We start from the raw sequence: 22,938 nt of genomic DNA, 5'->3' as shown, positions 1-22,938 counted from the left end.
ACTCCCGGACCGCGAGATCGTGACCTGGCTGAAGTCGGATGCTTAACCGACTGCGCCACCCAGGCGCCCCTCCAACTTATTTTTGAAAGCAGCAGATGCTTTTTTCTTCTCCCACATAAGTAAGTAAGACATAAGTCCCCGATCTATAAAATATACAAATAGTATTTTATTGGCATACATAACATTTTCTTGGAAGTTTGAACTATTGCCTTATAGAGTAAAGGCACTCAGTGGGAACGATGAGGTGACTTTGAGGACACAAGTCCTCAGAAACCTATGTCATTTGGGCCAAAGGTGGCCCCACCCAACTTGCTGCCTTGTTCACCTGAGAGGGTCTCTCCTTACTATGTCACACACCATCTCTCTTGCTCACAAAATTCAACATTGTGTATTAGAACAGCACTCCCACACCTCCTCCCCCACCCCAGGCCAGAAAAATGGAGGTGGACACTCAGCCTGAGGCTCTTCCAAGGCCGATCATCTCCCCACCAAACTGCTAGTGTGGTCTATCCCAAAGGCCTAGAGGAAACCCATCGAGACTGCGCAAGACTGCACAGTGGCAGAGCAGAGACATTTGACACGATCTGCCGACTGGGCACGGCCCAGGGAGACAGCTGTGGGCTTTGGAGCCTGGTGACCTAGCCGTGCCTCCCAAGTTGACCATTACTAGCTATGGGACATGTCAGACATGTCACGTCTCTGAGTCTCAGCTTCCTCATCTGTCATAAAGGGGATTTGAACACCTGCCTTGTGGGTTTTTGTGCAAATTAAGTGAATGAAAATGTGTGTTTACTGCGCGCAGTGCTTTGCATATGGTTCATTAAATATTCATTGTCCTTACCCTCCGGAGAGCCCCTGAGGGCTCAGATGAGGTCGTGTGGATGGAGGTAGTCTGTGAGGAGTCACCTCTGTGCCAGCTGGAGTAGTGATGTGGTTTGACACGGTCTCACTCCTGACTGGACGTCTCTGAAGTGGACAGGCATTTACTTTGTCTTGGGTGAGAGAAAGGGGGCGAGAATGTCAGGGAGGAGCAGGGGTGTGCTGGCCACTGAGAACATATGCCACTTGCACAGGCTCTAAAGGCTGACAGGCAGAATGAGTTTTGAAAACGTTTCTGCAGGGCTATGTGAACTCTTTTCAGTCACCAAACGACCAATTTTATGAAGGATTTTGAAATATAAGGGGAGGCTCAAGAGTTCACGCTGTACCCCAAGAGCCATCTACCTCACAGTCTGACCAACTCATTTCCCAGGTCGTTAAGTTTGCCATTTGCACACGGACATATTAAATACTATCCAATAAACTTAGAGTATAGTCAAGAGTCTGTTTTATGGATTTGATATAGTAAAAAAAAATTTTTTTTTTGTATTGGAAATTGTATTCAAATCTGCAGAGTATAGTCATTGGGATGTAGGGAGCAGATAGGCCCGAATGTGGCAGTTTTCCTTGAGCGATCCTCAGTGAGCATCATAGACATTGAAGATGGCTTCTGCTAATGCTGCCAAGAGGGACCGCCGTGTCCTTATGAGCTTCCCACACCCACTTGGGGACCCCTCTGCTGTGGGTTGGGCTCCAATAGTTCATCTTTGCCTCTCCTTTTGCTGACTCTCCCCATGACTTAGCTTCTGGAGCTTGTTTGGGCTTCATGATACACCCCACACCCCAAAACTATGAAGTCACTCTTCTTTTAGAGGCACGAAGATTGCCCCCCATTTCGCACTTCATTCTTGTTCTGCCTTCTGAAAAGATGCTTCTCCCTTTCCTGTCTTTCTGTTAGTTGATTGGCCCTCAACTGGTCCCCACTTCTGGGGTATAGTGTGTGGACAGGAAGAAGCTAATAGAATCAACAGTTGTCTTCAGTAGCTATCTGCTTCTTTGTCTGACAGCCTCTGTTTATGGGGCTTTGTAGATTTTTCATCCTTTAGTTTTCTCTTTCAAGTTTTATTTTATATTTATGTATGTATGTGTGTATTTTGAGAGAGAGAGAGAGAGAGAGCACACATGCACAAGTGGGGGAGGGCAGAGAGAGAGGGAGAGAGAATCCCAAGCAGGCTCCGTACCATCAGCACAGGGCCTGATGCAGGGCTCAAACTCATGAACCACGAGATAATGACCTGACTGAAGATCAAAACTTGGACACTAAACTGACTGAGCCATCCAGGCGCCCCTCATTCTTTAGTTTTCTCTTATCATGAAACTCTCCTGGGAGCTGATCGCCTCACCAACTAATAATGCTGCAGCCAGCTGCTGGCACGGTAATGGATCAACAAGGGAGACAAGCTCCTGGAGGGACCTGGACTGGAATGGGTCCTCTAGGGAGGGGCACCTGGGTGGCTCAGTGAGTTGATCTCTGGATTCTTAGCTTCCACTCAGGTTGTGATCTCATGGTTCGCGTTGGCCTCACAATGTGCAGAGTCTGCTTGGGATTTTCTCTCTGTCTGTCCCCTGCTTGTGCTCTCTCTTTCTAAAAAAAAAAAAAAAAAAAAAAAAAAAAAAAAAGAGTAACGATATGGGTGGCAGAAGGATTCCAAAACATTTTCAGTTTTTCCTAAGTTTCCAGATTGAATCAGAGAGAAGGGTTCAGAAGCACTTTGCTTTCTTTGAAAGGACAAATTGAATCTAATTGGCTCAGTGTGAGAACTAAGAGGGGCGAAGGGTGTATCTGTTAATTTTCATTTTGGCTGAAGTGTGGTGTGTGTGTGTATGTCTGTGTGTGTGTGTGTGTGTGTGTGTGTGTGTGTGTGTGTCCGCCCCACAATAAGTGATGGCAACTGACATTGGTGATCTGAGGGAGGAGATGCTGAACAAGGACGGGAAACTGAGTCAGCCTGGTAGTAAGCCGGTGCTTGTTATGGGGTGGGGGAGTCATAGAGATGTGAGAAATGATCCCTGCTCTCCAAAAAACCTTCACCTAATGGAGAAGCCAAGATGTTGAGGGAGAAAGGTGACTTTCTGTGGGTTCAGAGCCAAATGACACACAATAAGCAGTTGGGAATCCAGAGGAGGCTGGGAAGGTCAGGGGAGACTTCATAGAGGAGGTGGTGCTTGAAATGTACCTTGAGAAATGGGGAGGATTCTGAGAGCAGAGCATTCCAGACAGGGGAAGGCAGAGGTTTCCAAGGTCTGTCTGCAGGGCAGGCAGGGAGCAGTTTGCTGGCACCCAGGATTGGTCAAGGAGGAGAGGCCAGGAGAGAGAGAGAAATTTGTTGAAGTAGTTTGCAGGGAGACTTTGGTGCCTGAAAGGCAGAAGCCTGTGAATGCGCAGGTGTGCAAATGGTCACGAAGAAGTAAGAAGTGCCCAGTGGTCACTGGGAGAAGGTGCCATGGCTTTGCATGAGGGCCAGGCCCCCAAGTAAGCCCCCTGGTTGAGCTGTAAATCTGACAGGCGGGGGAGGGACGGGGCTCAGTGGGGAGGGGAGAGTGATTGGCAGGCTATGGTGGAAGGGACTTCCGGGACAGTCCAGGCAGCTGCTGGGCCAGCTGTTTTGCTCTGACACCTTAGGGATTAACACCAATACGAATAGAAGCTCCAGAAGGCCAGGCCGACTCAGAGGATCTCACAGGTCAACTGCTTCTCCTCTTCCTTCTCTTTTTCCTCCTCCTTCTGCTTCCTAATATTATTGCTTTCAGATTTTTCCCCCCTATTTTCTTTACAATAATTTCCACCTTAAACAAAAGTTGCATGAATCTTTTGTAAAAATGTAAAGAACTTTTTTATCCCATACCCTAGGAGAGCAAGTCGCCAACTGGATGTTCTATTCTCCTGTGTTATATGATACAACCACCAACATCAGGAAGTTCACGTTGATTTATTACTAATGTCAGAGCCTCAGACCTTCTTCAGGTTTTCCCAATTGTCCTAACCATGGATGTTCTTCATAGCAACAGGATCCGGTTCAGAACCACACGCTGCATGTATTTACCATGTCTCATTAGTAAGGAAGAAAGGAAGGGGGACAGGAAGGATAGAAGAAGGAAGGAGGTTCCTTTTAGTTGGCACAAACCATCAGCCCGGCCAGGAATAGCAACAGACGGTGCTCAACACTTTATGTTTCTTTTACAACCCAGTCAAGTTTCAATTATCTGCCCAAATGAGGGGTAGCATGGGCAGATTCAGAATAATTTTGGATTTTCTAAAGCATTCTGCAACAGTCTTGTATGTATGTATGTATGTATGTATGTATGTATTTACTTTTGAGAGAAAGAGGGACAGAGTGTGAGCAGGGGAGGGGGAGAGAGAGGGAGAGAGGGAGACACAGAATCGGAAGCAGGCTCCAGGCTCCGAGCTGTCAACACAGAGCCTGACGTGGGGCTTGAACTCACGAACTGTGAGATCATGACCTGAGCTGAAGTCGGCCGCTTAACCGACTGAGCCACCCAGGCATGCCAGTCTGCACAGTCTTGTAGCTGTTTTTTTTTCTCTCTGATTTCACATGACTCATACAAGCACGTATGCAGGTCAGAGATGTACCTGCTGGGTAGAAGTAGACGCTGGTTGTCGTGATCTGTTAGTACGCCACAAATCAAGTAGAAATCCGAGATTCTTTCCTAAAGAATCCTAAATTCCTAAAGTGGATCAGCTGAACCTAAGCATAGCCCCTGTGACAGAGACCCTGCTCCAAAGCTTGGGCTGAGTGGACTCATTTGTCAGGATTGGCAGATGTTGCTTTAGCTTCAACTTCTAGTCCAGAGACTTGGGCTTGGCCATAACTGTCTATTTCACGCGGCTTTCAGCTTTCATTTGGCAAAACGATTCGTGTGGAGTGTAATGTGCATCTCTGATTACTTACCCAGAAATTTATCTTCCTCTGATAAGATTGCTTCTTCCCTGCACAAAAATGAGAATTTTCACGTAAGGCACCGAGGCAACCTTTCGCCTCCTTTTGGTTTGAATTCCTTGGCATCGCTCATTCATTCATTTCTTCATTCAGTTTACCTTTAATGAGCACCTGCTATAGCCATCTATGGGTACATGTACATGAATAAGAATAACTCTGCTCTCAAGGAGTTTGCCATTTGGCCCGGGGAGAAAGGCATGTGAGAAAATGACCTTCCTGGTGCAGACTGATGCCAAGGGGAGGCCCAGGTAAAGCGACCTGGTTGTGATGATCACGGAAGACATTGTGGGGGTGTGGACTGAATATGAGTGTGAAGGGGGAGCAGGACTTGGACATGAAGTCAGAGAGGTTGGTTCACTACTTACTCACAGAGGGACGTATAACCTCCTCCAGTGCCATATATTTCATTGGAATTCCGCTACTCATGTTAGCTTGCCAGGTTAGGTGGGGCATGTCAGGCAATACTTAGAAGCATGGGACTCATAACATCCTAGTCTGTCAGTGTGGACAGAGCCCTTCACAAGTAATTGAATATGACTACTTTACAGATAAGGAGGGGGAGGCCCCAAGAGATCAGATTCTTCAAGCCAGGGACCCTCTTGAGCTGAGAATAGAACTCCACCCTCCCTCCCTCCACCAGAGTCCTTCTTCCACTATCCACTGTGCCCTCCACAAAAAACCAGCTGAGTGTGGAGATTCTGTCAGGGACCTGGGCTCATGAGCCTGGAGAAGGGCTGAGGCAGCTCTAGGTAGATTCCCTCGGCTGTTCATTGCAATTGATGCATGAAGAGGGACAGAAAACACTGCGCAGTCAGGCCCTACGGCAATTCCTTCCAAACCTGCACTTGGGCCCCAAAGGGAGAAGACAGCCCTGTAGGGTCTAGGGGGGACGGGTGCAGAGTGGGAGTAAGGCCAGTGGCTGGAGATGCCGGGGAGAGAGGGCACCCTGAGAAGAGTTGGAGAAAGATTTGCCTGGGCCTCTGACCTGGAGGTCTGCTCCTCTGGCCTTCTTTCTTAGCTAATCTCCCCTCCTTCCTCCCTCCCCCTTCCTTTTCCCCTTCTTTAACATCTAAACATGCTTTAGATGCTTTTTTTTTTTAAACTTTTTGTGTTAAAATAATTATTGATTCGCAGAATGTTGTGGAAAGAGTACAAGGAGTACCTCCGTACACTTTACCTATTTTCCCTAATGGTTATATTTTATGTAACTATTGTGCAATTGCCTACCAGGTGTTTGAAATCTTAACCCCCCCATCCCTCCTGGCCCCGGGCCCCTGACATCATCAGTATAGTCCTCAGGATCATCCTTGGACAAACGTCTCATATCTGGCACATGAGACTAATTTCGTTTTCTGGATCCCAAAGTCCCTCTCTCAGTGAGAAGAAGGGAAATGATAACCGTCTTAGCCAATTCTAAAGAAAAATACAAGTGCAGACAGGATGATCCTGAACATGCTAATCAGATGGCCGCCATATTTAGCGAGGACTAAATGGATGCCAGGGTTTGGGAGCAGAGACTTCCTTTCAGCTTTGGGACCTGGGGGGTGGTGGTGTGGGGAGCGCCTCCGGATTATTGAACAGGACCAGTCACTGAGTCTGGGGCCCTCAGGGGGCTCCCCGTGAAAGGAATAAAGAGCAAGAGCTCCTCAGCTCCTGCCTCTTCCTGACTCTCCACCCTGGTGGTTCTTCCGTCAAGTCATTCCTCCTGATAGCAGCTTCTTCATCAGGTCTTCTGATCCTCTAGAGCACTGAACATCTAGAACTAGCCTCCTGTTCCTAGATTCTGGGTCAGGCGCTCTTCTTCCCCAAACACAAGCCTTGTCACTGCTCTCTTTCCTTAAATTCACGTTGCCCGACGCTGCTCCGTCAGTCTTTTGAAAGCACCCCTTCCTGTTACGTGCCCCGTGGCTGAACGACCTTCAGTAGCAACACCTCTTGGACTTTCTGTCCTGGCGATGAAATCTCGGATTAGCCTTCCGAGTGTCATTCCTCTTTGAAGGCAGGTCCTTGGAGCACGCCATGCTCAGCGCCATGCGGTATTCCTGTAATCAGTAATGAGCCTCCTCTCCAAATCCTACCATCGCTCCAGGATGCGATCAAAGCCCCAACTCCTCCATTAACTTCTCCCTGACTATTCTAACTCATAAAGGGAGTTCTACTTCAGAATTCCTACTACTATTTCCTATACTGTCCTCTTGGTATTTAATCATTCACAGGGTCTATTGTTAATTTTTCTGCTGTTGAATTTTCAGTGCTGCCTTATAACCAGGCTTTCCACTCTGCCTTGGATCTCCACATATGGATCTCCACATATGGTGTAAGAATTTCTTCTTTCATTTTACTTTCATATTCCTACTGGGAGACCTTTGCATCTAACACTCAGGAGGCAAGTCCTGGGGTTTTGAAATGGGCCTGCCACATTCCCGTGCCCTGTGTGCCAGTGGGAAGGAGAACAGTGCGGCCCCTTTGGTGAGGCCGCTTTAAGAGGAGTGTCAAGAATCACGTGGGGGGCGCCTGGGTGGCGCAGTCGGTTAAGCGTCCGACTTCAGCCAGGTTACGATCTCGCGGTCCGTGAGTTCGAGCCCCGCGTCAGGCTCTGGGCTGATGGCTCAGAGCCTGGACCCTGTTTCCGATTCTGTGTCTCCCTCTCTCTCTGCCCCTCCCCGTTCATGCTCTGTCTCTCTCTGTCCCAAAAATAAAATAAAAAAAAAAAAAAAAAAAAAAAAAAAGAATCACGTGGGAAGGCTCGCTCAAATACTAAACAGGTTTGCTTGGTAGGGACCCAAATAAGGACAAATGTTCAGCAAATGTTCACCATTCTTATATATGCCATATTAAATACTAAATTTAATATTTTCTGAGTCCCAATATTCCCAGCTATGAACTGAGAATAGTAATATTTACCAAACAAGGCTGTTTTAAGGATTAAATAAGGTGATCTGTGGAGTCACATACTGCCTGACATAAGTTAGCACCTAACAAATGTGAGCTCTCCTCTCCTGCTATTAGTTTCTGAATCATTTCCTGGGACGATTGTTCCCCATAATCCTCTAGAGCAACTCATCTGCTCAGAGCAACTTTAAAGGAAATCTCTAATAATTCCCCACTACTTTTTTGTTGTTGTTGTTGTCTGTCTGAATGATTCCAGTCCTTTTTTTGCGGCAAAAGATTGTGATAGGCTGCTTTCGTTTTATTTTATGATATGCCCTCCTTAAATGAAAATCACCACTCAAGAGATCCACTGATTTTTATTGTATTTAATTTCTTCTTGATGATTTTGACATTCTGAGTGGATTAGGATTAATTTAGCTTTGAGTTTTGGGGCTGCTCCTGTCTCGCTGCCTCTCGTAACTGGCAGCAGCAGAGGACCCGGGGAAGCAGAGCGGGCGCACTATTGACTTGACTGAAGGCGTGGACGTCATTACGATCGGCAATGTCATGGGCAGAGATGAGTCTGTGGCCCCAACTGAGTAACTAGCAGCAGACCACGAATTGATTCTGTTGAAAGGGTCAAATTTCTCCAAAGGGCAGATGGAAGTGTTCAATTGAGTATCACCTCGGGTCACAAACAAGGCTCCTCTCCTACCCGAGAGTAGGTGTTCCTTCAGTGGTCTCCTATTATCTTGACTCAGTTTTGACAAACACCCACTGAGGAGTTGGGGCCCTGCTGCTGCTGTTTTTGCGAGGAACCTTTACAAGCAAGTCACGCTAAGGAGATGAGTCATTTAATCATAGTCTGCGTGGATCCCACCGCCCAGTCCCAGCCTGTGGGGACGATGGGAGGGGGCTGCACTGTGGATGTCAAGGAAGGAAGTGGGGAGCGACTTCCCTCACTCATCAAGAAAGCTACTTCCGGGCTGCCATCTGGCAGAAGCAACTTCTCCAAAATTGCTAGTATAAGTTGACGGGGCCTAGAGTACAGACAACTGGCGTATCAGCCACAACCTGGACTGATTTGCTCCTGCCTACCGTGCAGCAAGACGTGAATCTACTGGGTATAGTGTGAGCATTTCTTCCCTCAGTGTTTCTTTACTATTCCCATTGGGCGAGTACATAGAAAGTTCATAAATCCTATAACAGGACGCCTCGCTGATGCTTAACTCTTTACCTATGACTCCATCAAGGGGGGTGCTGAGTGCTGCCAACTTCAAAGGGGCCACACAGAGACCGAGAAGCTCGAAAACAGCCTGGCTTTACGGGTGTTCCTTTAAAAGCACATCTCCCTTTGGGTTTAGGGCTCTCGTTTTATTCCTTTGGTTCCTTTTTGCTCTCCCTTCTCAGATAATTAGTCTACATGCCTCAGCTGTTGGTGCATCAACAAATATTTGCTGAACGAACGAACGAAAAGTACCGTGGCCAATACGTATCAGCGCGCAGGATGTACAAGGGTGGCCGAAAAGAAGCACCTTGCTGAGGTGCTGCTCACTCCCTTGGTCAGGCAGACAGGAGGGGTGGCAAAGAAAGAAAAGAAAATGATGAAGACGCTTGGTTTTATCCCATCTGGGATAGCGGGCTTCCTTTTTAAAGAAAGTTCAGGGAATGGAAACATAAGCCAGTAGGCATGCATAGAAGAAAATGTGCTTTAGTGCCGAATGTAGTCCCTTGGCTTAGGATGGTGATAAATTAAGGCACGATGTCGATGAATGATCCACAGTGAAGTACTAGATGATTCAGACTTGGGAGCCAGCCACCTGAAGTCCTGGGGGGTTCTCGAGGTAGCTTGCTGTTCTAGAGACTTAATTACCACTGTAACTCATGACACATAATTGCATGTCAGATAGGCTAGTTTTCATGCTGAACTGCAGCCTTGTGGAGCTAAATGATGCTTCTTCTCCTTTCCCTGCAAAGTGACCCACTAGCTTTCTGATACACATCTTGTTATTCCTCTTTCTTATAGTTCTTAAACACAAATAGGAGTAGTGACACGATTTGATGTAGAATTCACATAAAACTGTACAATCATAGAAACTTATATTTTTAGAGTTTATATGCTCAGTTAAAATTAGGGACAAAGTCACATCCTAGGGAATTTGGAGTTAAAATACATTAAATTGAATTTTAACTCAGGAACTTTGAAATCTCTCTCTCTCTCTCTCTCTTTTCATGTAGATACATTTCCCCCCTCCCTCCCCTCCCTGACTCAACCCAGTCTCATCCTGTTAAATCCAAATCTCACTATGGGATGTGTGAATGGGAAATAGATAGTTTCCTTTGGAATAGAAAGCCAAAGGTAGAACCCAAAACCATGTAGAAAAATCTGGAGGAATTTTATTATCTAATCATGTAATTATTTTACTGAACAGAGCACGAGTAGTTCTTAAATTTTTTACATCTGTTTTTCCAAAGAGTCAGACTTCATTACCCTGTAGCCATTAATTTAAATTTAAATGATCAAACTTCTGAATAGGAGACCAGATGTTTGGAGAGTTATTTCTAATGTAGGAAGTTCTCACCTTTTCTTGGAGATATTTCCTTTGGTCTCCCATGAACCTAAGAGCATCTAAGAGGAGGACCTAAGGAAAGGAGAAGTCTGTAGTTGAAGATTTATATTTATAGCCCTTGATGAACTGAATACATTTACAAGCTGCATTTTGAAATCATAATGATCTAATGTGAAGCAATCAAAATTCCAAAATCATCTAATCAAGAATGACATCAGAGGCAAACAATCTCTAGACGGAGTAGGTATAATTCCCTCTGTAAATCTTCGATTTAGAGCAGATGTTCTAATTCTGTGGATTGTCAGGAAGCGTTGAGCTAAGATGTCCAGAAGACAGTTATTTAGAAAAGGTGAACCAACATGAAACTTTTTTTTTTTTTTTTTTTAAAGAGGAGGTCATTCATACCTGGTGTCTCCACACCTAGCTCCTAACCATCATTCCTCTATCAGCTGAGGAAGACTGGGTTGCCAGGCAAATCAGAGTGGTCACTGCCCAGGGGACAGGGGTGCCTTCAGAGAACAGCCTCAGGGCGGCCCAAGTCCTGCAGACGTGTGAATATTCTCTCTTCTTGGGGGAGATTCTCTTCCTTTTCTTGTCTCCCAGCCCTTTCCTATAGGACTGAGAACAAAAAAGAACAGCAGCAAGTTCTTACAGCTTTTCAATTCCAAAGAGTAGCTATTTTGGTTCATTGATCGAGGAAGACATATGGATTCAGAAACACGAGATCTATACGTTTTACATCTCATCCTTTGGCATCTTGATTAGGTGGGCCTCCTGGAGCGCGAGGGTGGGTGTGGAACGTATTGATATGGCCCCAGTTACTGTGACATTCAAGCCCTGGCCCCTGATCTAGAAACAGAGCTGTCGGCTCCAAAGGTCTGTTGTTAACAGTTTACGCGGCGTTGTCAGAAGCTGCATTCATTCTTTACTATTTTCTTATTGCTTTTATAATAAATATTTACAGATTTATTGCATACTTATTTTCCAAATGGATAGACATTTTTAGAAGTGACATTTCTGAAAGTGCAGAAGCTATCTGGCACATATACAGTGTATCATACCATGTGTTTTCTGACAAGAGCATCATCGAAACTGTCTCCGTAGTTTATCTGATGAAACTCTATTGCAATACGTTGTATCAAGTTTATGGCCCCATTCTTCTCCTCCATGCTTTTTATATTTACATGTGACATAGGGAAAATGGCAAGATTTTCTTTACTCCCTAGCAAAATAATCCATACAAGCTGCAGGAACTTCTCTCTTCTCACAAATGTAGTGGGAAATCCTGCATTCTGCAGCTTGTCCCCTCTATTAGAGAATCTATTTCTAGTCATATGTCAATATATTGAGTCTTTCCTCTTAAAGAGAAAGATGGATGAAAGGAGAAAGTCATGGAAGAGATGGTAATATGTCTTAATGTTTAAACTCTGCATTATTTGTAAGATGCTTTGACATTGGATGATGGGTGCCACAACAAAACAATTCTCTGGACTATTTTGGTATCCCCTGAAGCAGTAGGTTGGCTATTTCTCTGACAAATTATGATATTACTGTAAAATACATGCAGAAAAAGAGGTCCCATGACACTCTTGGAATTATAGAATAGAGAAGAGTAGGGCACCGTCTTATTTTACTGTTAGTTGTCTTTGTTTCAAAAGAATCGGGCATTTTGGCTGTGGGGTACTTTTTCATTTTCAATCAAAGGTTCTGGGTTTAATGGAATACCTAGAGAAAAATCCATGAAAACTAAAGAATAACATTGTAGCCTCTTTGTGATTTACATTTTATGTTTAAGAAGGATTGGTTTGAATAGTAGCCAAGGTATCTGTGCCTACAGTTGTTAGGACTTGACTTTGAGCTGACACAGGAGACCTACTTTATGATAATTCTTCTTGACCTGTTTTGTCCCCCGTAGACTCCCCAGTGGCAGGTAAGTTGTGCCATTAGAGGAAAAAGAAGATAAAGGACAGGTTATGTGTCTGTTTATATGGAAACGGCAACTAAGACAGGCGGGTGGATGTTTCAAGGTGGGAGATTTTGATTAATTACAAGGAAAACTTTCAAACCATAGAAGCTTTCAACAACAAAATGACCTCCTTTGAAAGAGTGAGCTTCCTGCTAGTAGAAGTGTTCAGGCAGACGCTGGCTGATTACCCATCAAGATCAATTTAGAAGGGATTCCTGCTTTGTGGTTTATCTGATGTTTTATGTGTCAATCTCATCAATTGCAAGCATTCTAAGAATCAGTGTTCTATCAATTTACATATGTAAAATTTCATCAAAGTAAGATTTCACTAATTTGTAATTTGGAATAATTGGGCTGAAGTCTTTCATTACGTAGCACATATTTTTTCTTTTTAAAGAGTATAAATAAAATTAGAGGAAGATTTTAAAATCACTTAAAATATGCTGCTGTGTTTAAATGCTCTAGAAACACCAACTTATTTAGAAAAATTATATACTCATTATAAGTCATTTATTTAATATTGATTTCTATTAGATACCTTTTAGTATAAACTTCAAAGTATTCAAACTGTATTAAAAGCATTAAAACTTTCTTTGGACATACCCAAATCAGAAAGATTTCTTTTTCCCGTCCAAAATAAGTCTGAGTTAATGATAGTTTACATATATTTATCTATATATGTTAAAGGATTTTCTTAAGGTAAAACCATGACTCTTATATGAATATAAAATGAACCCATGTTAAAGATTTTATTTAACTTTTTAATTAATGAAAGAACCAGAAAAGTATTATAACTGGTTCAAAGTAGAATCCAAAGACAAGATACATTTACAGGTCATTAGGAATGCCAAAATGAATTTATTTAAATAGATGCAAAACTGACTTCTTTTATAGTGGGAGAGGGATGTCAATTAAGCCTCCACTGGACAGATTTTTGCATTTTTAAAAAATGTTTTATTGTTGGGGCACTGGGTGTCTCGGTCAGTTGAGTGACCAACTCTTGATTTCAGTTCAGGTCATGATCTCAGGGTTGTGGACTCAAGCCCAGAGTCAGGCTCTGACTCTGGGCTAAGCATGGAGCCTACTTAAGACTCTCTCTCTCTCTCTCTCTCTCTCTCACACACACACACACAGACACACACACATACTTTCTCTCTTTCTCTCTTTCTCTCTCTCACCCTCTGCCCCTCTCCTCTGCTCACATACATGCTCTCTCTCTAAAATAAAAAAATTTAAAAAAATTAAAAAAAAAAGATTTGATTTTTAACTAATCTGTCCATTCAACATGGGGTTCGAACTCACATCCGTGAGATCAAGAGTTGCACACTTTACCAATTCAGCCATCCAGGTGCCCCCAGGTTTTTGCTTTTTATGGACAGGGTTTAGTTGTATTATAAGTTGACTTCTATCTTTTCAGAGTTGTTAAGTAGCCTAATCAAAGATAATGAGAGGCAGAGAAAACCTGAATGAATGAACCAGTCGGGAAAATCAAATTTCAAACTGCTCAGTTTTTCCACACATGCACACACAGGAACATACACACAATTTCTATCAAGTCCTGTCACTGGGAAGTTATAGTGATAACTGTGTTGGACATAGTATCTCTCTCTACTGATATTGAACTCACTATTTCTATGTTCAAGACTCAAGTGAATTTCAGAAATTCAGTTCATCACACTTTCTATTCCCAATAATGGGAGGTGATTACCTTACCGAGCACAAGATTTATAAACAAGATGATGGCTGCATGGAGGACAGGAGGTTTACTCAGCACTCTCAGATGGACGTTCATGTGGTCCATGGAGTTCTCAGTGCGTGTAGGGCTCCTTTAGCAGTGATGTGGCACTTTCTTGTTTTTTAAAGTTTTGGATAAAAAAAATGCAGGACGGGGGTCACCAGGAAAAATGACATCATTGCCGGATAAAAGATAAGAAAAATGAGTTGGGAAAAAACCCATCTAGGTCATACAATACTCAAATGACAGCCCTTTTTTCAAGGGGATCATTTTAGGGAACTGAACAGTTAGTAGTCTGAGGAGCTTGGGGACCTTTTTTTTTTTTAAAAAAAAATTTTTTTTTTCAACGTTTATTTATTTTTGGGACAGAGAGAGACAGAGCATGAACGGGGGAGGGGCAGAGAGAGAGGGAGACACAGAATCGGAAACAGGCTCCAGGCTCTGAGCCATCAGCCCAGAGCCTGACGCGGGGCTTGAACTCCCGGACCGCGAGATCGTGACCTGGCTGAAGTCCGACGCTTAACCGACTGCGCCACCCAGGCGCCCCAGGGGACCTTTTTTTAAATTATCCTCAAAGATGCGACCATCTTTGTGACAAGGATGTTGGACTTTCCCTGAGTCCTGTATTCACACAAAACCGTGCGATGGTTAAGAAATCGTATCACCTGCCAGTCGGTTAAGAATCGACTCTTGATCTCAGCTCAGGTCATGGTCTCACAGTGGAAAAGTTTGAGCCCCACGTTGTGCTCTGTACAGATAGCACAGAGCCGGCTTGGGGTTCTGTCTTTTGTTCCCTCTGCCCCTCCCAGCTTGTGCTCCATTTCTCAAACAAACAAACAAACAAACAAAAAACCACACACAAAACAACAACAACAACAACAACAACAACAACAACAACAAGCCAAATCCAAAACCAAAAACAAACCTTAAAAAAAAAAAAAGAAAGAAAGAAATCTTCCACCCTTGTGAATTTCAGGGAGTGGCTAACCACAAAGGGCAAACTTGCTTGATCTGTTTCAGAGATAAGATCCATTTCCATCCTTCCTTATGACTCTTACAACTCCCAGTGTTAAAGTGTAGATGCTGAATTCCTTCCTTAAGCAAGCCATGAAAAGCAAAAAATTTCAAACACAATCCAATAATGACAGCAATGCTAGAATAAGTTATGGCCACTTAGGTAAACACATTGAGAGGACACCGCTAAAAATCTTTTCTGAAACCACTCACTATTAAGTATAATTTCTGGCATATCGAAGGAGCCAGAGCCATTTGCCTCTCTGTGCCTCAGTTTCCTCATTTGTAAAACTAAGAGTTTGGCCTAGATGATTGCTAATATTCTTTACCTCTTTAATACTGTGAGCTCTGGTCATTCTTGGATTCAGCTTTCCAGTACAATGGGATCTGCTGGTTTCAGAGTTTCCAGGTAGTTAAGCAGTGAAAAAATGAAAGAATTGCTCTTCTCTGTAATTTATCTCTGATCTGGATTCTTGAATGAAAACTATTATTTATGTATTTACGTATTTATTTATGAAAGCAAGTGGGGGAGGGGCAGAGAGAAAGGGAGAGAAAGAATCCCAAGCAGGCTTTGCACTGTCAGCACAGAGCCCTCTGCGGGGCTTGAACCCACAAACCGTGGGATCATGACCTGAGCCGAAAACAAGAGTTGGATGCTCAACCGACTGAGCCACCCAGGCATCCCTTGAATGAAAACTATTCTGTTATACCATGTAGTTGCCAGAGGTTGCTCAGAAAAAATAGGCTTGTATTTGTTTTTAAAAATCTAATGTCCTCAATAATGTTCATGAAATGCTAGGTTAGGGGCGGGCGGAAGGAGGCCCTGAATTCTACTGTTTTTAAAAACTGAAGGGAAGTAGTTTGTTTCCTTTGACTGAATACTAAGGCTAAAAGGCTACTTTATTGCACTTTGGGTGTGTCAGACGCTGTTCCAAATGGTTTAAGTCGTTGACGTGTTTCATCCTTATACCCAGTGCAGTAGGACTGTAGTTACCATTCCCCTTTTACTGCTGCAGGCACTGAGATATGGCAAGTTGGAATAGCTTGCCCAAGGTCACAGATCTGCCAGGGAGAAAGCCAGGCTGCGGAGGGAGCCCTGTCATCTGGGGCTGAATCTGTGCTCTTGACTACTCTGCCACATTGCTTCAGCAGAATAGCGGTAGGCTTTGGTGGGCACTGACAGCCCTATAATCCTACAAAAGGAAAAAGGGCCTCTCGTGCAACTGTGCAAACCCACCATGCACAAAGGGAATAAACAGCAAGTTTCATTGTACAGACATTTAGATGAGTGAAATACCTCACCCAAGGTTATAAACCCGAGTTGACCATGAACCCGAGGAACCCATAGTCTTTTCGTTTCTAACTCTTAACCTCTTGTTCATTGCTACTTTATTCTTGCAGCTGACATTGTGGAGAAAAATGAGTCTCTTTTAAGAGTTTCTTTCTTAGAGCTTGTCATGCCACAGAATTCTTTAATGTTTGCAGCTCATGATAATATGTGGTCTTTGCTAGAACTCCTGTGGTTTGACACCAGCCTATACTAGAGATTATGGAAGCTTTTGTTTTCTTAAAAAGCTGGCCGCTCTTGGAATTTAGGCTTGAGAGAACAGAAGTGAGGTTGGTTTGGCTCCAACAAAGCAGTCAAGTGTAACTAATACTGTGTTATTAGCACGGGGTGAAATTTTCAACTTTCAGTATCTTGATGAAACATAGACAATAAAAATTGCTCAGTGACTTTTTCTAACCTTTCTAACCTGTATTTTACTCCCCAAGACCACGATCCACTTTGCATTCACAGACAATAAGCTAGGGAGGTTGAAAGTTTGCCACTCATGGCGAAGAATGGCTTCCCCCTAAACTAAACAGCTCCGTTTGGCAAATTTAAGTCTCAAGAAGTCTTGAAATTTTCCAGGTACTGAAATGTTCTTCCTAATGACAGATTGAAATAGCTGTCAAGGCTCCAATGGAGTGAGAATCCTTCATTAAGAGGTTCTGAAAAAATCTAAGGAGCTGAGCTGGTCAAGTCCCCAAGTGTGATACGAAAACATTTCCTGCATCCCCGTGGATATTTAATTAATCTAATTGTTTTGAGATGTTCTATTTAAAAATACAGTAGGAATAAAACAATACATTGTATTAAAATCACAGTGGTCTTAGTCAAGGCCCATTAACATTGCAAGTGGAGAAATCTATACACATATCTTTATTGGGGTTTGTCTAGCATTTCTCTCCTGTAGGCATTTTGGAAGGTTTGGAATGTGGTGTATGACTTTGAAATGTACTTTCTAGCTGTCAGGCATTCGGTGATCAGGGACAGTGTGTTTTTGCATTATATAAGAAAAAAAAAAAGAATGCTGTTTGTTGCTCCTTCAAATTCATTCTTTGTCAGAAAAAGAAAGCTGTAGGAAGAGTCAAGGTCAGTTCACAGTCCAGTAATGAGATAGGCGTGGAGCTAGCCTCTTCTGTGGGCTCCTCGGAGTTCTCCTTTTCTCCCATCCCACATCCCACTCTGGTGCCCAGCTCAGGCTGCTTTCCCCCTGGATTTCTCCTAAGTTCCTGACTTATCAACTGGCTGCTTCCTGACTGCAGACATTTGTGGCTTGGGAGAAAAAATGCCATGGAGTTTGGAGAGGAGGTGGTGGGGCCGGTCCTTGGTGGGGAGGTAATGTGTTGACAACAAAACTTACAGAATGAAGTGTCAGGAAACACAAATTATAGTTCTCGTCTAGCTCTGACTCCAGACTTGGAGATTCCACTGAACACCATTTTTTAATTCCTTGGAAAATAAGGGCATTGGGCTTGTTAGTCATTCTCAAGCTTCTTTTAGCCTCAAGACTCATTCTTCATGGGGAAATGTATATGTCAGCATAAGATAGAGTCAAAGGTAGTGTTGCTCTGTCTGAATGAGGCAAGCCTGACCCGACTCAGCCCTTGGGTTCTCCTCTCAAGCATGCTCCTCCTTGGCCTCATTCAGCCTCTAGAAGGATCCTGAGGAACATGATTCGAGAACTAGATCAGATATACATTGAAAACTCTAAAGGATTCTGCTCAGTGGGGGATACAAGCAGAAGTGAAGACCCTTCCTTCCACATATAAAGATGCCGTGTGTGGGGGGGAGACAAAGGCAAAGGATGTTCGATAATTAGAAGGCAATTAAGCCCTACCTTGTGAAGTACTCACCAAAGAGAACTGTTAGGTTTCCTTCTCCCTAGTGAGGCTTATTCATGACCATGACCTTAGTATACCAAGTCTTAACCTTTTTGGTGTCTGCAGCATTTGAGAAACTGACGAAAAATGCGCACAACAACCACAACATTTTGAAAGTGATTTCAGTGTCTTTCAGATGCCCAAAGGCCAACCATGGATTATCAATGAAGAACTCTGCCTCAAAGACCTCTTACTCACTTAGTTGCTAATTTCTGGTTCCCTCGAAGGCGTTAGTGGTTGATACTAGATCAAGGCTAGAGATGTTTGCATTTTGAGGTAGGGCTTCTGAAGATGATGTAACTCGAAGGAATGGCTCGAACACTGGGGATTTGGGGGCCTATTGGCAGGCCAGTGAGGAGTTCTTGTTAACAGTCTTAGAAAAATAGATAATACTGTTCGCAAGGGAATGAGCATTATTATTTTTATTTACTTCTGAATGTTATCAAGATCAGTTAAAATTACCATTTTAAATGTGGCATATTTATTGTAGGAGAAGTAGTCTGCATTTTCTCCAGCTCATCTTGTCCCCAGGATGGGTAGATTGCCCCCAAAGATGGCCCAAAACTCCCATCTGTGAACATGCATGTCCCTCCTCCCATCAAGAGGTAGAAGCAATGTCCTCTCCCTTCTGGTCTGGCCTGGCCTTGACTTGCTTTGACCAATAGACTATGGCAAAAGTGACACTGGGCCAGTTATGGAACTCACTCTTAAGAGGTCTGTTAGCCTCTACCTTGGCTCCAGTCTCTCTGTTATGCTCCTGCTGCTAGATGAAGAAGCTTGGGCTCCACCACTAAATGCTGAAGAGTCACAGGAGAGGGGTTCTGGAAGATGAGATGCCATCTTGGTTGGCCTAGCCCCAGCTGAGCTCCCAGGTGAATACCACCGTATGAGTGATCTCAGCTTCAACATCACGGAGCAGAAGAACTGTCCAGCTGAGCTCAGCCAACCCAGAGAATTGTGAGAAATAATGACTTGTTTTAAGCCATTAGGTTTTTTATACAATAAGTTACTGACACATTATCCCTCAGGTGTTTATAGGCAAAACAAATTTCTATTATTTCCTGCACGCAACTCAAAATCCTGAAGTTATTTAATTGTTGAGCTATTTTATAACCACCTCTCATTTGATTTGTTGCTTCCACACTAGGTTCTCAGAATCCCACAGGAAATACATGTATCACTGGTTGACCAGTGAGGGTTGGACCAGTCTGTGGTCCAAGCACTCACTCTGAGGACTGACTTTTTTTGAGGAGTCTCCAGGTCTGGAAAGATTTAGACATGCGATTTTCAACTTTATGATCACATAAATCATTAATTTGTTGCCTATCTCTTGCCTCAGATAAATAATGCAAGTTTCTTTTCCAGGGAAGGTGATCTAGAGTGAAAAACACAAATGGCTTTCTTGGAAGGGGGTGGTCTTATTTTTACATGTAAGAATTTTCACTGATTTATTGGTTATTTTGTTTTCCTAAATGGTCCTGTTTAGACTGTGTTGTCACAGTGACCATAAAACGGTTGAGTGAAAAATAAAGCAAAGTAAAATGATGAAGCAGGGATTTGGTGGGCATTGCATGCCTAAGAGGGTATGCTGAAAACCAGAGGTTCTTTTTTTTTTTTTCTTCTTTTGCTTTTTTGCTTTTTTCATGTTTGTGTTCATCACTGACTGGGCGAGAAAGACCTGGTGCTGACGGTCAGGGGCAGCAATGGAAGCACATTGCGTAGCTTTCCCTGGTGGAAACGGTGTTATTTATGTGGCTTCAGCTCCTACATGACCCCTCCCTGAGCTCCTCCTTCCTCCGACAAATTCTATGTTTTATAGAGCCCAAAATACAGGAGAATATGTGTTGGGACAGAGAGGTAGAGTCTGTAGCACAAGATGATTATCATTTATTGATTTTACCTGAAAATAGGTTTATTGCTGCTGCTAGCATGTGTGTGTGTGTGTGTGTGTGTGTGTGTGTGTGTGTGCGCGCGCGCGCGCGCACGCATGTATGCATACACGTGCATAATTCTAACCAAAACGTGTGGTGTAATACTTGGTAAGAAACAAAAAATCAAGAAGTTCTACACAAGGAAGGTCTGGGTAAGGCAGAAAGAGGAAGGGGAGTTTGTAGAAAGGAGAAGGGAGATGAATACGGGGCAGGCAGTTGGAAAGATATGTGTCCTCATCAACCCTTTCTGGCCAAAGTCCCAGAGTAGAAAGGTGTTGTAGGGTGCTGGGGGGCGGGGGCGGTTATCATATGTAATCCAAAAGAAAAAAAACCCAGTGCTATTTATAGAGTTTTGTAGACTTAAAAGCATCTTCTTAAGGGCAAAATAAGTTCCTTGCTAGCTAGGGCTATGTGTGGTTGAGTTCTGGTTATATAACTGTGGAGAAAGGAAGTTCCAAATGCAAGAAAAAGAAATCAGTAGCTAAACAGAGGCAATTGAGCTGGGGCAGAGGCAGGGCCTGGGTGTGGAAAAGAGAGGACAAGGGATGAGTCAGTGGAGAACGTTAGACTGAGGGAGAAGTGGAGGACAAGAAGACCGGAGATGGAAGAGAAATGAGCAGGCCAGAAGAGCCAGAGTTGGAGAAAGGGCAAGATGTCAAATTAGACGTGGACATGAGAACCTGGGTAAGGATTTCAAGAACCAGAGGTCTTGCAAAAAGGTGGTTTCTCCTACTCATATAATGTGGCCTTTCTATCCCTCAAAATAATAAGTGGGTGACAGACAAGCAGAAAAAGCAATGAGGCCAAGGTCATGAGTTTTATATCTGTGTGGGTCACATACCAGCTCTAAACGATATTCTGTACCTTACTTTTGGTGAGCCATTCAATAGTTCATGTCATTGGACCCAAGGGACATGGATGAGAGAGCATGCATGACCTCTAGACAAGCCAAATTTATGACCAGAGACTGGCGCTTCAATAATTTTATCTTTGCACGCCCACCCAGAGAGCATATTGCTGCTTAAATGATATTTGTATCATCCATCCATTATATCCTTGGTAAAGTACCCATAATTTTCTTTTCTGTAAATGAGTTGATGAAGGCACAAAGTCATAAAGAGACTGCGGCTCCTTTCTTTACTAAAGCTAAGTAATCTACTGTGATGCATATATGTATACATGTGTGTGTGTATATATCTATATATAGATATATATAGATATATAAATCATGATCCATAAATTTTTTAATGTTTATTTATTTTTGAGACAGTGAGAGACAGAGCATGAGTGGGGGAGGAGCAGAGAGAGAGGGAGATGCAGAATCCGAAGCAGGCTCTAGGCTCTGAGATGTCAGCACAGAACCAGACACGGGGCTCAAACCCACAAACCGTGAGATCATGACCTGAGCTGAAGTTGGATGCTTAACCAACTGAGCCATCCAGGCGCCCCAGTCATGATCTATCTTAATGTGGAGGCTTCAATCTGTTTGGATCACTATAATCTTCAAATTTATCTATTCAAAAGATGCATATTTTCCTTTGTGTCCTCACATAGATTAATAAGACATATATATATATATATATATATATATATATATATATAAATTTTTTAATGTTTATTTATTTTTGAGAGAGAGAGAGGGAGAGAGAAAGAGAATACAGAGACACACAGAATCTGAAGCAGGCACCAGGCTCTGAGCTGTCAGCACAGAGCCCGACACGGGCTCCAACCCATGAACCATGAGACCATGACCTGAGCTGAAGTCGGATGCTTAACTGAGTGAGCCACCCAGACACCCCAGGAGTTATATTTTTAATTAAACTTTTTATTTTGAGATACTTATAGATTCACATGCGGTTATAAGAAATAACACAGAGAAGTCCAATGTAATCTTTACCCGGTTTCCCACAATGGTTATCACCTTGCAAATACAATTTCACAGCCAGGATATTGACATGGATGCAGTCAAGATCCAGAACGTTTCCATCACCACCAGGATCCCTCCGACTGCCCCCTTTTAGCCACCCCACCTCCCTTCACAGTGTGGATGCCCCACGGTTTGTTTAACTACAGTTTACACACTTTGGACATCTGGTTGTTTCCAAGTTTGGGCTATTATTAATAAAGCTGCTATAAACATTCGTGTACAGGTTTTTGTGTGAACATAAGTTTTCATTTCTCTGGGATAAATGCCTAGGAATATAATTGCTGGGTTGTATAGAAGTTGCTAGTTTAGTTTTTCAAGAAACTGCCAAGCCGTTTTCCAAAGTTCCAAACTGTTTCCATTTCATATTCCTAGCAGCAGTGGAGGAGTGATCCAGTTTCTCCATATCCACGCCAGAATTTGGTATTATCACTATTTTTTATTTTAGACATTCTGGTAGGTGTAGAGTGGAATCTCACTGTGGATTTAATTTGCATTTCCCTAAAGACTAGTGACATTAAACATCTTTTCGTACACTTGTGTGTGTGTGTGTGTGTGTGTGTGTGTGTGTGTATGGTTGGATATGAAGAAAAAACATTTGCTTGTTCCTTAATGTTTATTTTATGTACTTTGTTCTCATGTCACCAGACTTAATGTGTGGCGAAAGTCAATGCCAGCCTCAGAGAAGAACCTCAGTAGAGATTTCCAGCATACTGGACATGCAAAAGAAGTAGAAATGTTATTTTGAGCTGGATGTCATTCTTAGCTAAAAGGGAAAAAACTGTTTTGTGTGAGTGTCATTGTAACACAGTATATCAATAATACAGATTATTGTTGTATGCCCCCTCTCAGGTCTAGTCCTTTTACCTCGCGCAATGTTAG

This window comes from Leopardus geoffroyi, chromosome D3 (assembly GCF_018350155.1).
Source record: "Leopardus geoffroyi isolate Oge1 chromosome D3, O.geoffroyi_Oge1_pat1.0, whole genome shotgun sequence".
Classification (NCBI taxonomy): Eukaryota; Metazoa; Chordata; class Mammalia; order Carnivora; family Felidae; genus Leopardus; species Leopardus geoffroyi.
The sequence above is the reverse complement of the archived record's forward strand: the minus strand, read 5'-3'. Positions refer to the sequence as shown.